The 12,813-nt window shown below is 38.3% G+C and overlaps 2 pseudogenes; one reads left to right on the forward strand and one right to left on the reverse strand.

Moving 5' to 3' along the window:
- The first annotated feature begins 482 nt into the window (after positions 1-482).
- LOC132038235 (disease resistance RPP13-like protein 4) lies at positions 483-1,070 on the forward strand (annotated as a pseudogene).
- Positions 1,071-7,351: 6,281 nt separating this feature from the next.
- Positions 7,352-11,580, reverse strand: LOC132038236 (fasciclin-like arabinogalactan protein 21; annotated as a pseudogene).
- Between the last annotated feature and the right edge of the window lie 1,233 nt (positions 11,581-12,813).

The following is a 12,813-nucleotide window of genomic DNA, read 5'->3' on the forward strand; positions in this document are numbered from 1 at the left end:
TGCAATTTGAAATGGTTTGAAGAGATGAAGAAAGAACTGAATCTCTCATGCGTTGTTATCTCGCTGAAGCAAACAGGCTGAAAGGAAACAATAAGTCTGTCAACCTTATCTGATCTTCAAGAACTAACGTATGAAGCAGGTAACGTGATCACGGATTGCCAAATTCATGAAGATTATCCAAAGATAAAGGGAATTCTTCTTGCTTGTTTCCGTCTCCAAGGGAGATTTCTTTCAGATACAACACTGGAAAGAAACTGACAGAACTCAACAAGGAGATAGCGAAGATGCATCAGAGGCTGAGGACTTTTGTTGGTCCAATAACTGAACAATCTAGAAGCGAGGATGGCAGCAGCAGACGGACACGATGGACCTCGCACATTTTTGACCAATCTGAAATTGTGGGGTTATCAGAAGATACGAGAAAAATCAAAGAATGGATCCTTTCAAAAAGTGAGTCGTCCATTGATGTTGGAATTGTTGGTATGGGTGGTTTGGGTAAAACCACAATCGCGCAAAAGGTTTACCACGACGGACAAGTGAATGTGAGATTTCAAAAAGAAAGTTTGGGTTTACTGTATCTCAAACATGATGAGCTGGCAATCATGAAGGGAATTTTGAGACAGCTAAATGTAGACGATAGTGGAACTGATAAAGGAGAGATGCTTAGCAGAATTCTTGAAGCACTTTCACATAAGTCATACTTGATTGTCATGGATGATGTATGGAGCATTGATGATGGATGGTGGGATAGGATCTCGAGGGGATTACCCAAGTTCTTGACGCAATAGTTAGTTGTATTATAATCACATCAAGAAATGTGGATGTTGTTAAGAGAATGGAGCCACGAAACAAGAATTCATCGACCAAGATTGCTTGATGATGAAGAGAGTTGGTCATTGTTCTGCAAGTTTGCATTTTTGTCAACTAAAGGGAAGAGTAATGCTCAATTGGAAGATGTTGGGAGAGAGATCGTGCGCAAATGTTGTGGTCTTCCTCTAGCAAATCAAGACCACGGGTGGGATGTTATCATCGAAATCACATTCACTTGGGGGAGTGGACGGGATATGTGAAAATTTTCGAGAGAAATTAGTCTTGGATAATGAAAGCAATATATCCGTTATGGCATCTTTGCAGCTAAGTTATGATGAGCTTAGCTCATCTAAGGCTGTCACACCCCAATCTTGATCAGGGTGTGATGGGAGGGCCCAAAAAACCGGAGGGAGACGAACCGCCGACTTTTTACTACGTTTAAATTTTTTTTCGGCCTTTTTATAGCAAACAAAACTTAATAAAAACTCATTTCATAATAGGCCCCCCTTTTGTTGCTTTTAAAAACGAGTAAAATATGTATTTTTACAAACTCGTATCATAAAACCCCGGCCCGTCTCCCAAAACCCCCGACTCGTACGCAAAATTTTAAGCGTAATCCCCGGGAAACCCAGCATTCTTGGGGGGGTTCCTTTTCCGGGCCAAAAGGAACTTTCCCCCATTTGGGGCCTTCCTTACTCTTTTCCGTGCAGGTGTCCTGCGCGGCATGAAACGGGGCCCAAAAAAGGGGTCGGTACGACGATTTTTGGGTATGTAAGGCATGAATAGTAGCATAGAAAAAGGAATCGTATGAATAATAACATCTGGGAACATTTGGATTGTCTGGGATAAAAAGTACACTCTGCATATGGATGCCTTCTTGTGCAATTGCCGGGTATGCTTAGACTTTTTTTGAAAAAGAACGGTATTCCTTATTCACGTATGCGAAACGGAGACATTTCGATTAAACGGTATCCTTTTATTATGCAAATACAAAACGCGAATACCCTCGACTCTCACTCCCAGCCACGCAGTATCAAAGTCATACGATGCACGTTCGGTGTTTCTTATTCTTGTACATAGAGAAAGCGGATCACACTAGGAAAAGCGATCGGTACTTTTTACTCGCATTTACGAGGCCTTAGAATTCATCGGCTCTCCCACCCCCTCCCCAACGGTGTCCCAAGTATATCATATTATATATATATATCACACAGGACGCGCGTATCCGATTTCTCATATCCGCGTCAGGAAATCCGCTGTCAAGGATGATAAGCTGTGGACTCAGTGGACACGGTTATACTTCCCGTTCCGTATACATATACATTAATCAATATCATGTATCCATATACATTTATCATATAAGCAATATGCATGAAATTCGAAGAAAGATCATGTATCAATCGGAGGCATGAGGTCGGCAACATGCGATTGCATTATGGAATATCGAGATCATCGTGTCCCCTTGGAGGAGCAGGCATTATAAGATGCGGCAGTTAAGGAAATATAATGCAGTCACTGCTTGAGCCCTTGTAAGCAGGTTTCGGATTGAGTCCGGTTGACATAAGAAAGTTATGAGCGTTTGAAGTCTGAACCTTTAAAATAGTCATTATCCGAGGGAATAGCTTAACATTTCATATCGTAGTATCATCTGTATTGTCATCATAAAGCCATAGTCGTCGTTTTAGTCATAAAAACTATCAAAAACGTAAAACTTGGATTTTGGAGAAAATGAATATTTTTGAAAAACATTTATAAACTTTTAAGAAGAAAATCATACTTTGAAATCATAATTTCTAACTTTGGAAACAAGGCGCTATGGGAGCATTCCATGGAGGTCGCAATGTATGATTCATGCCACGAAAAAAGGGACGAGCCATTAACATACCTGTACACGCTGCCTTACTAGCTACGGCTTGTTGTCAGCTTGTTAGTCATGCGAAGATCGGTACTATCGTTAGATTCGTGACATACACTTGTCTTAACCTTTCAAGTACATTCACTTATGATGCTTGGGAATTTAGCGTAATCTCCCTAATAAATATACCACCCCCGAGAATCTAACTCGGCTCCAATTCATCAATCAACAACAATCCGAAATTCAACTCGGCCCGAACCCACAACAATACCAACGATCTTGCAATGACATTCCATTTATATTCAATTCAATTCAATTCAATTCAATTTAATTCACCAATCTTTCAACAACTCGATCAACATTTTTCTTTACGAAACCTTCCAATTCAACACAAACCACACATTTCATTATCATTCATATACGTTAACTTCAACAACACCTTTCATTTTACATCGCGTAATCCATAACGACAACAACTAAGATGTGAGTTACATCAATTTACCTTAACTTACCAAATCGCCTACTATTCGGTTACAACAACTTCTTACACATTTTCATGCATTTTCATCCATCCCTTTACATTACTACAAAAAAACAACATTCCACGTAGAATCAATCCACCGCTCCCGTACAACCCAACAACCAAGAATACTAAATAAGATCAATTTACCATGTCTTACAAACACACCTACCATTCGGCCATGGCTTGACATACACGGCCGTATACCACCATCCACATTCTCATTTATTTCATTCATTTCCATGCACTACAACACTCGTAAACCATCTTTAACACAAGAAAAGAGAATTAGAACTCACCTTTTCCACTCCCTCCTTCGTTACGGCTAGGACAAGGTTTTGCGAGAACAAGAATTTGGCTTGATTCAACAACTACTTCATGTTGTTTAGCACCTTCAAAGTAGAAAACATGGAAGAGAATAATTTTTCTTCATCAAAATCTACATGGCCAATTTTGGCCATGCTTATAAATAATATATATACTCTCTCTCTCTCTTTTTTTTTTTTTTCCTTTCTTTCTTTCTTTCTCCCACTCTTCCAATTAAAAGATGAACTCCTCATCTCTATATATATATATATAATTCTCATGGCCATGTGAGGGGCACATGCCCCCTCTCTAGATTTTTATTTTCTTTTCCCTTCCTTTTATTTTCTAGAATTTTCTTTATTTCCATGGCAAAGATGACTTATTTTTGTCATCATTTTCATTCTTTTTTTTTTCACATGGTCAATATGGCCCCTTGTTGGAACATTCAAGAGACTCGTGTGAAATTCCCGTTTACCTATTTTTCTCAATATTACCATTTTATCCACTGACATGGCATTATTTCCACGGCCCGTTTTACGAATTCCTTCTTGCCCCTAGCCTTTCTTAATATTCCAGTCCAATAATATTCACAAATAATATTCATAACCAACTCGTTCATTAAAATTATTTTAGAACATAGTCTTGTCCTTAACTTTTCACCATGTTGCCCATAATATCCGAACATCTGAAATACGGGCTATAACAAAAGCGATTGCATATTGGCATTTCAATCTATCCGGATGACCATGAGATTGAGAGGAGACAATTGGTTCATTGGTGGGTAGGGGAAGGATTGAGTAGGTGGCAATGGAACGAAGCTATAACGAGATGTAGCTTTTTTAGTTACTTGTGCAGCTGTTGGTGAGTAGGTGCTTGGTTGAAGGCTTGCCCAAAGAAGAAACTTTGATCGTAGAGTTCTGACGTTGCAAAATGCATGACATGGTTCGGGACATGGTAATCACGATTACAAAAGAAGAGTGATTTTGTAGCTTTAAAAGGTAGGCCCGCCACGTTAACTCTCGGCAACTTAGGGGTCGCCGGAAAATAACTTTCAATCCTTGTTTGGGAATTCAAAGCACGACACTTCTTCTCACTACCACAAATATCATCGGCTTGATAGGAAAATCGCTACGGCTGAAATCAAGACTCTCGAGTGTCTTGGACTGTCATGTGTCAAATTTAGAAAACATATGTTTAGTCGATGTATGGAAGTGGATCACATCACTAAGTGACTAATCATTTAAATCTTCGAGGTGTTGATAAGTTGGACGAAATTCAGTTACTGGTAGGAAGTTATGAGGTGTCCAAATGCGGTTCTTAGAGAATGCCCGAGGCTTTGAAAAATCTACCAATCAATCACGACACTTCCCGTTGGCAATTCTTGATGTTGGAAGTTGTCCGTCTTTTCATGCTTACCACAAGGTCTCTTTGGGCTTTCTAATATTAAAGAGATGTACGGGTTCAAGATACCAAATCCGGCAACAACGAAGCTTGTTGCACAGGTAGATCGTGACCGGCTCAACTACGAATGCTAACGATTAGGCTTTGCTCCCAACCCTTTCACGCAGTATACGTAGTCGTACAAGTAAAATTATCAGATGAGAAAAAGATCTGGTCGTAGCTTTCGACAATCCGGTTGATCTTCGGACAATTCCACCTATTTTATTTCTGGGTTACTAGTTGACGGGTTAATTATACTTTATAATATTCTCTCGAACTACTCACAAGCACAGCAGATGTTACTATAACGCCTATATCTCTATGGTCATCGAGAGGTAATAAGAGCATTTATTTCTTCGTATTCAACTAAGTAGGGCTAAAGGATATATCTCTATCCTCAGTAGCGAAACGATTAAAATCGAACAAACTCTATTTATTCTTATTACGTCGTGAATTCCCTTTCTCGAGTCGATTCGCGCACACACGGATAGTGTTTAAATATTGGCCGGATAATCAAACAATTAAGATCTAAAGAATAAATAAGCAGCCCCAAAATATGAAAAATCAATAGATAATAATTGTCATCAAACCAACTTTCAAAGTCTTTCATACAACCTAAATTAAGAAGTTTAGCTACTTATGATTCGATCATAGACAAAATGAATAGTCTAGAGAGGTTGAAAAAGATGAAAAATAAAATAAACCTAGAGAGAAGAAATAGAACGGTAGCTTACAAGTCTTTGAATAATCCCCGGTACACGTTTTCGGCTTAATAAACGTCTATATATAGTCTAGGGTAAAAACAAAAATAAGTAAACCTAATCCCTAGTCGGGCGGGAAGCTTGCGCGAGAACCCCGCTTTCCTTCCGCATCGCGGAAAGGATGTACCTATGTCTTGAGCCTCACTGCTTTCCTTCCGCGTGCGGAAGGAAAGCTGATAATGCACGGGGTTTTGCATCCGATTTCTTCACGCGTGCGGAAGAAAAGCGGACCACCCGGTCGAATTATTTTCCTTTTAGTTCCTCGCTTTGTGGTCTTCGACTCGTCACACGTCTAATCGTCATATGCTACAAAATCAATCACTTTAAGCACGGTTTTCCATCGTTTGTCATCATGCATTACTGTACACATGAAATATAACGACATAAGTTCAAATACGGCGATTGCATCATGAATTAAGCGACAAAAGTCATAAGAGTAGGATGTAAAATGACACAAAACATGATATTTGTGCCAAATATCATGGGCATAATAGAGGAAAGCATAATAGAGGAAAGCATGATAGAGGACAAGGAATTAGACGCAACTGGAACACCTTAAACTACTAGGGATGCTATCATTAATGCGGAAATTGTGAAAACAAGGACATTATAAGGAAAATTTGGATGACTTGTCACCACCAACGCGCGTTGAAGAATTATACCTAAGGCGGCTTCCTCGGAGAAACCACACCGGCATGGATAAACCCATTTCACTTCCTCGGTATTCTTGTGCCTTTATATCGAAGATTCGATGTAACCATATATCAAAATTTACATAAAGGAGGAGGTAATATGGGTAACTAGAATGTTGAAGAATTTGTCTTGAAATTATTGCCAAAGGGGGAAACATGGAAACATTCCAAAGTGAAATGCAGCGCTCAAATGCCTTAGAAGTGTACTTGCAATTCGGCTAGTAAAAGGTTCCCATGTAACGTTGAGGGTTTAGGATCTTGGACAAAGGCAGAGGAAGAGGAGGAAGACAATGAAGAACAGGACGTGATTTCATGCCATGAAGGAAGCAATGAAGGAGAAATTGACAACATGCACTGAAATTATAGGATTCCAACTTCAGTTTCAGTACACAACCATGCGTTCTTCCATCTTCCATTTATTTTTCCTTCTCTTTTCTCTTGGAAAAGCTGGTACCACATTATCTTTGTTATTTACCATGTTTACTTATTTTCTATTACGTATCTTAACTTTGTGAGTTTTTATTCAAATACAGTTTCATGTAACGGACAGGTGATAATTTTGTATGGTTTTTTGATTTATTATTACTATGAATGATGGAGCTTATGTTTCCTTTTTTAAAGTTTATGGGAACTTTTTTACGGAAAGTATTGCGGCATTACGATCTATTGGAAGTTAAGTCGAGAGAAAAATCAAATGGAGATTTGCAAATTGGGCATTGAAATCAAGTATGATAGAACTAGCAAGTCACACATAACAAATACTATGTGACATGGTGGTTATCAACTGCAACAAGATGTTACATCAAATAACAATTTTGGAGCTACAAATCTGAGACATAAAATGCTAGTATATATCTAGTACTAGTATCTTAAATCTAGTTTGAAATGAATAGAGCAAAGCGTGGTCAAGTAAATATACATCTAACAGAAATACTAATGCGTTCGTGGCACAAAATAAGAAAGCTTATTATCTGAATGAAATGGATAGCTCACTCCACTCAAAGAGACGGAACATTCCATGGATAATGACCTCTTCGATGCAAAACTATCCGGTCTTGTGATCTTGATGCCATCGATTGTCAAAGCGCGAAAAATTGCTCTTAGAAATGGTAATATTTGAGGCTGGAGCCGGTGTCTTGATGGATGATATATCGAGGTGTCACGACCAACGCCATGGTAGTGACTAGTGCGAAACGAGCGCACAGTATACGCGTGTTACCTATAATCATACATCGCTAACATGAACGAGGCAATGCATAAGCGTAAGGAAGACATAGGCAAGTCAAAGCTACACATGTCTCCCGACGAGTTATAACCTTTAACCGATTAATATCGCCCGCAATAGCGCGGGGCGTAATTATATATCTATAGGGAAAGAATCCCAAAACATAAGAGAAGGCTATCTTCGTACCAGTGCCATGATAAACATATATATGTCTACGCGAGCGACAAAGCTGCCACTACAAATGGGTACGCCCCGACACAAGTCATAACCATACAACAAACAACAACCACACACGGACCCACACTTGTGACCACGGACTAAGAGTGACAACGACGTCATATGACGGGACGGGGCCCCGTCGTGCCTGAACGATAACATATGTACATATCAAAGGTTATACCACGAAACTATACTACGGAACAAAGGAGCACTACGAAATAATGTTGAGTAGATATCCTGAAATGGCGGATCTCCGAAAACGAGCGTGCACTGCCGGCAATGACCCCCCCAGAAGAAAGGGGGTCGATGCGGAATATGTCATGAGTATATAAAGCATGAAACAAAGTAAATAGAATCATATCTATGACAAAGTGAACGAGGATTCAATGCAACAACCGAGTTTCATAAAACTTGCCTTGGAACATATTTCATGCGTGTCGTTCTCATATCAATGTCAATATGTGTTTATAATCAAAGCGTTGTATAATCATTACAATATATAACATATATAACGTGTCCGGCCCTCAGTGAGGGACTCGGTAAGTGTAGTCATAACATCATAAACATAAACATATATACGTGTCCGGCCCTTTAGTAAGGGACTCGGTATTTATAATCATAACATCATAAACATATTCGTGTCCCGGCACGCAGTAAGGGACTCGGTAATAAGGAATATATACCCTCCGGCCTCCGTCTCCAAATCATCATATCATCATATCACCATCATCAATCATCATATATATATATATAACGTGTCCGACCTACTAGTGAGGGACTCGGTGAATAGTATAATAGTTGTGCGCAGAACGTACCACGGCCGGGACTCGGTGAAGGATATAGCGGTAAGCACGAGCGCGAATAATAAGCAACCACGTAAAAAGTAAAACATCTTTGAGACTCAATGAATAGTAAACTAAATCGGTTCTCGGACATCGGGACACTAATCACATTAAATTCTTTCCAATTACCATCATAACTACATTAAAGACGTTTTAAGATTCATATACATGTATCACCCCAGCATGTTACATTTATAAAAATCAAACATACCTATGCAATTCCTTTTAAGAAAGAGAACCCGTATCACATTACATACACACAAGTCAATCACGTAATAGATAGCGAGACCATAACTCGACTATTCCAACATTTTCAACATTAAGGATGAATAACAATCACATGTCATACTAGGAGTTAGAGAGTGGAATCACCCCGAGGCTCGGTTTATATCTTACTTACCTCTAGGACATGCCAAAAGAAGGAAAGAATAGCTTTGCGTACCTTTAGCGTTTAGTGTATAATAACTTGTACTTGCTGCCCGACAACACTTATCCTATATCAAGATATCAAGAGCCACCAAATTAGTCTACAAAGGATTTTAATACGCATTCGACGCTCACAATCCCTTTCAAACATTTAGGCGACGTTTCGTTCGCATTCAAACCAACTAGTGCTACGAGCTAACATTGCTAATCATTCTTTCTTATATCATTCCACACTTGTTTAACATGACTTAGGGAACTTGGGCAGTCCATACATCCTTCAAAACTGTTCCATACACACGGCTAAACAACACACATAACGTTTTCATTCTCGCTTAGCAATTTTCAGCTTTAACTTGCAAGAACAACACGTTTAATGACATCACTTTCATGGTTCTTGGAACCGTTTTAGCATCATCTTCATTCTTACAACAGCCCACAATTCATTTCGGTTTAGCTTGAATCATAGCACTTTACTTTCACTAAACGTTTGCAACAAGAATTAACATTCAACACACACAAATTTACCTCTGTACCAAAAGCTAGCTTGATCCACGGTTTTGGACTGCACCATTCAACATAATTCATTTCTTCAACACCTCAATTCACATTTTCAACATGCATAAAATATAACACAATGTCCATAACAACAACAATCAAAACTTAGCACAAAACGATTATAAACTCCTAAAACAGCCCCTGACCTGCCTTGCCAACACAACTACAACATCTTCGTGATTTTCATCATTTATCCATACTACAACACATTCAATTCATTCCCGATACATGTACAAGAAGATTAAGCATGATTCCATCTAAGTCTAAAACACACGGCCCCCTTCAACTTCAAGAAAAATAGTCCAATACTAACATGCAACACCATATACATTCCAATTCATCCAAAACATATGAAAGATTATCAACTCTTACCTTGTCACTTAATCCTTCAATCGGCTAACCCTTCAAATTCACTTCTTGAATTTCAACACTTGTTCTTGCTATTCCAATAAATGCTACACGTTATTGTACACCTTCAAAGGGGTTAAATTGCTTGAGAAAACGGAATTTTGATCAACTTGGAGAACTCAAATCGTAGTGAGCTTTTAGGAGCATGAATGGCATGCTTATGGTTTCTTCTTCCCTTGAAACATAATAGTGAATGTGTAGAACACTTTAGGGGTTTAATGGTGAGAAGGAAATGGAAGAGCTGGCTGTTTTGGGGTGGAGGAACGACCATGGAAGCCCGTGGCTCTCTCTTTCTAAGGCTTGAGCTTCTCTCTGTATTCTTAACTTTCTACAACTTGTAAATGTTGAAATGAGAGTTTAGCTGAATTGAATCAGCAATTTCTCCTTTTATATGCAGTCCACAAGGTGGACATGTCCCACCCAAGATTTTAGCCAATAATAGTTGGCCAATTCAAGAGTGGAGCCCACACTCCCACTTAAGCTCACTAATGATGTAATTTAGTTCTTAATCTCACTTAGTCATCCAATCTTGGTCAATTAATCCTTATTCTCCAATAATTTTCTTATACCAAACGAAATCCATAGGCAACTTGTGCATAGAAACGAAATCGGGAGCGAAAACCGCTACCGAACCTTAAAACAACTTTGTCTCAGAACTTGTCGCACTTAGCTTTATAATGTCCCAATGTAAAGATACGGGACATAACATCAGGCAAGAAAGCCAATTCCATAAAAGAGTACCTCTTTGGCATTATATGAAGCCTTACAATTTTTTCAAGAAATGGTGAAGGGGATGATAAAAACCCCAATTCAAAGGAGCAAGGATGTACATCACTCAAATTTGCGATCTTGAAGAATCCCATCAAGAACAGAATGCAATTCAATTGCAAACGAAACATATCCCTTTGAGCTTAGCAACTTAATAATCCTCGTCCAATCAACCAGGTCCTTTGTGTTTGATATGTCTTCACAAATTGGTGATTGAATAACATCTACATGTTCATCCATTCCATGAAAATCTAACACAGAAAAGGTCCCACTAACTCCATGAATCGAAAGACTCTTTTCAAGAAACAAATCAGGATGAGAAATAGATACATTGTTGATCATAATAAACCTCTTTTTTTCATCAACTTTGGTGATGGCTATTTTTTTCTGAGATAAAAGTGTAGTCAAGCAACTACCCTGGGACATTTTCAACAATTCTTGAAGGTGAAGTATGGTATTGTAAAAAATGTTTCATAGCCCAAGAAGTAACAGAGATTTTAGAAATAGCGAAATCTTGAATGGTGAAAATGGTTGATTGAGGAGTTGAAAGGAAAATTTCAGGAGAGATTTAAGGAGAGTAGCTAAGATATTGAAACCTGGATTACGTAGAGCTTTAGAAGCGTTCATTGTGAGGGAATGTTTGATGAGTTGTTGAGAGGAATTTGAGTAGTTCTTGGTTGATTTAGAGTGCCTTCTTGTGGTGATTGCTGTGTATGCTAGGATTATAGAGAGGATTACGAAGAAAAGTGCATGGCAAATCGGAACAAGCCATAGTTACTTACAATTAATTCTCATAACTTGTTTTTTTATGCAATGTGATTCTTGTGTTTTGTGAGAAGATGAGGAAGAAAAGTTGCTTCAACCGTAGAAAGAGTATTGAGTAATGCGGTGTATTGGGTGGTACGTTAGAGTGAACATAATCGAATTCGCGAGATGTTTGGTTATTTCATTTCATAGATAAAGAAAAGAGAAAGGAACATCCGTATTCTCCACCCTCTTTGAAAAGGCTGAGAAATTTTTCCGGACCTACGTAAGTTGACTTATGTCATTAAGAACGAGCAAAAAATGTAGTAATATTTTACTTAAATACTTTTTAAGATTTTACTAATATTTCAAATGTTAAAAGTTATTTATTTACAAATACCTATGACCATACAAGGAGTGACGGAGCTAGGCATGGGCATGATATGGTATTAGAAATTTCAGTACGATAATTTCGATTTTCAATTTTTAAAAAGGTTATACCATTATCATACAAAATTAATCCGGTATTGTTCGGTTTCGGAGGGAGTATCATTATGATTAATCTTCTTGTGATCCTGCAAATACAAAAGAAAACAATTGATATCAACCTTTTTTTAATCATCAATTGATATCAACTTGTGAGTATCTTTGTTTTGTCTTCCAAAAGTCACTCAACTTTGGGTAAGTGGCCTCTATAGTCACTCAACTTTGGGTAATTGGCCTCCATAGTCATTTTAGTCGAAAATATAATTTCCTGTACATATTTAATGATGTGGCAGTTATAATTTATTTTTAGAAAAATATCTTAAAAAACTAATATCAACTATCAAATTTATTTATTTATTATTCAATTCATCATAATTAGTGCATATAATACTAAAGTTTAGGATATTATTCATCAAGGGCCAAATATACCCTTGTACTATTGGATATTGTTTAAATCCACCCTCCGTTATACTTTTTAGCCACTCATACCTCTACCGTTTGGGTAACTTTCAAATATACCCCTTTTCTTATGGAGGGGACACGTGGAGGCCTCACAACGACTGACCCATGTTTTTTATTTTATACCTGTTAAAACGGGTTGGCCCACTACCCAAATTAATACCCACCACAAATTAAAACCCTACCGAAAATTAGACCCCACCCACCGATTAAAAGTCCCACCCCGTACACCCACTCGATCTCTCCACCTCCATAGCTTCTTCTTCATCTAAAAAACGCGACTTGCAAGCATAAAAA

This window comes from Lycium ferocissimum, chromosome 11, assembly GCF_029784015.1.
Source record: "Lycium ferocissimum isolate CSIRO_LF1 chromosome 11, AGI_CSIRO_Lferr_CH_V1, whole genome shotgun sequence".
Lineage (NCBI taxonomy): Eukaryota > Viridiplantae > Streptophyta > Magnoliopsida > Solanales > Solanaceae > Lycium > Lycium ferocissimum.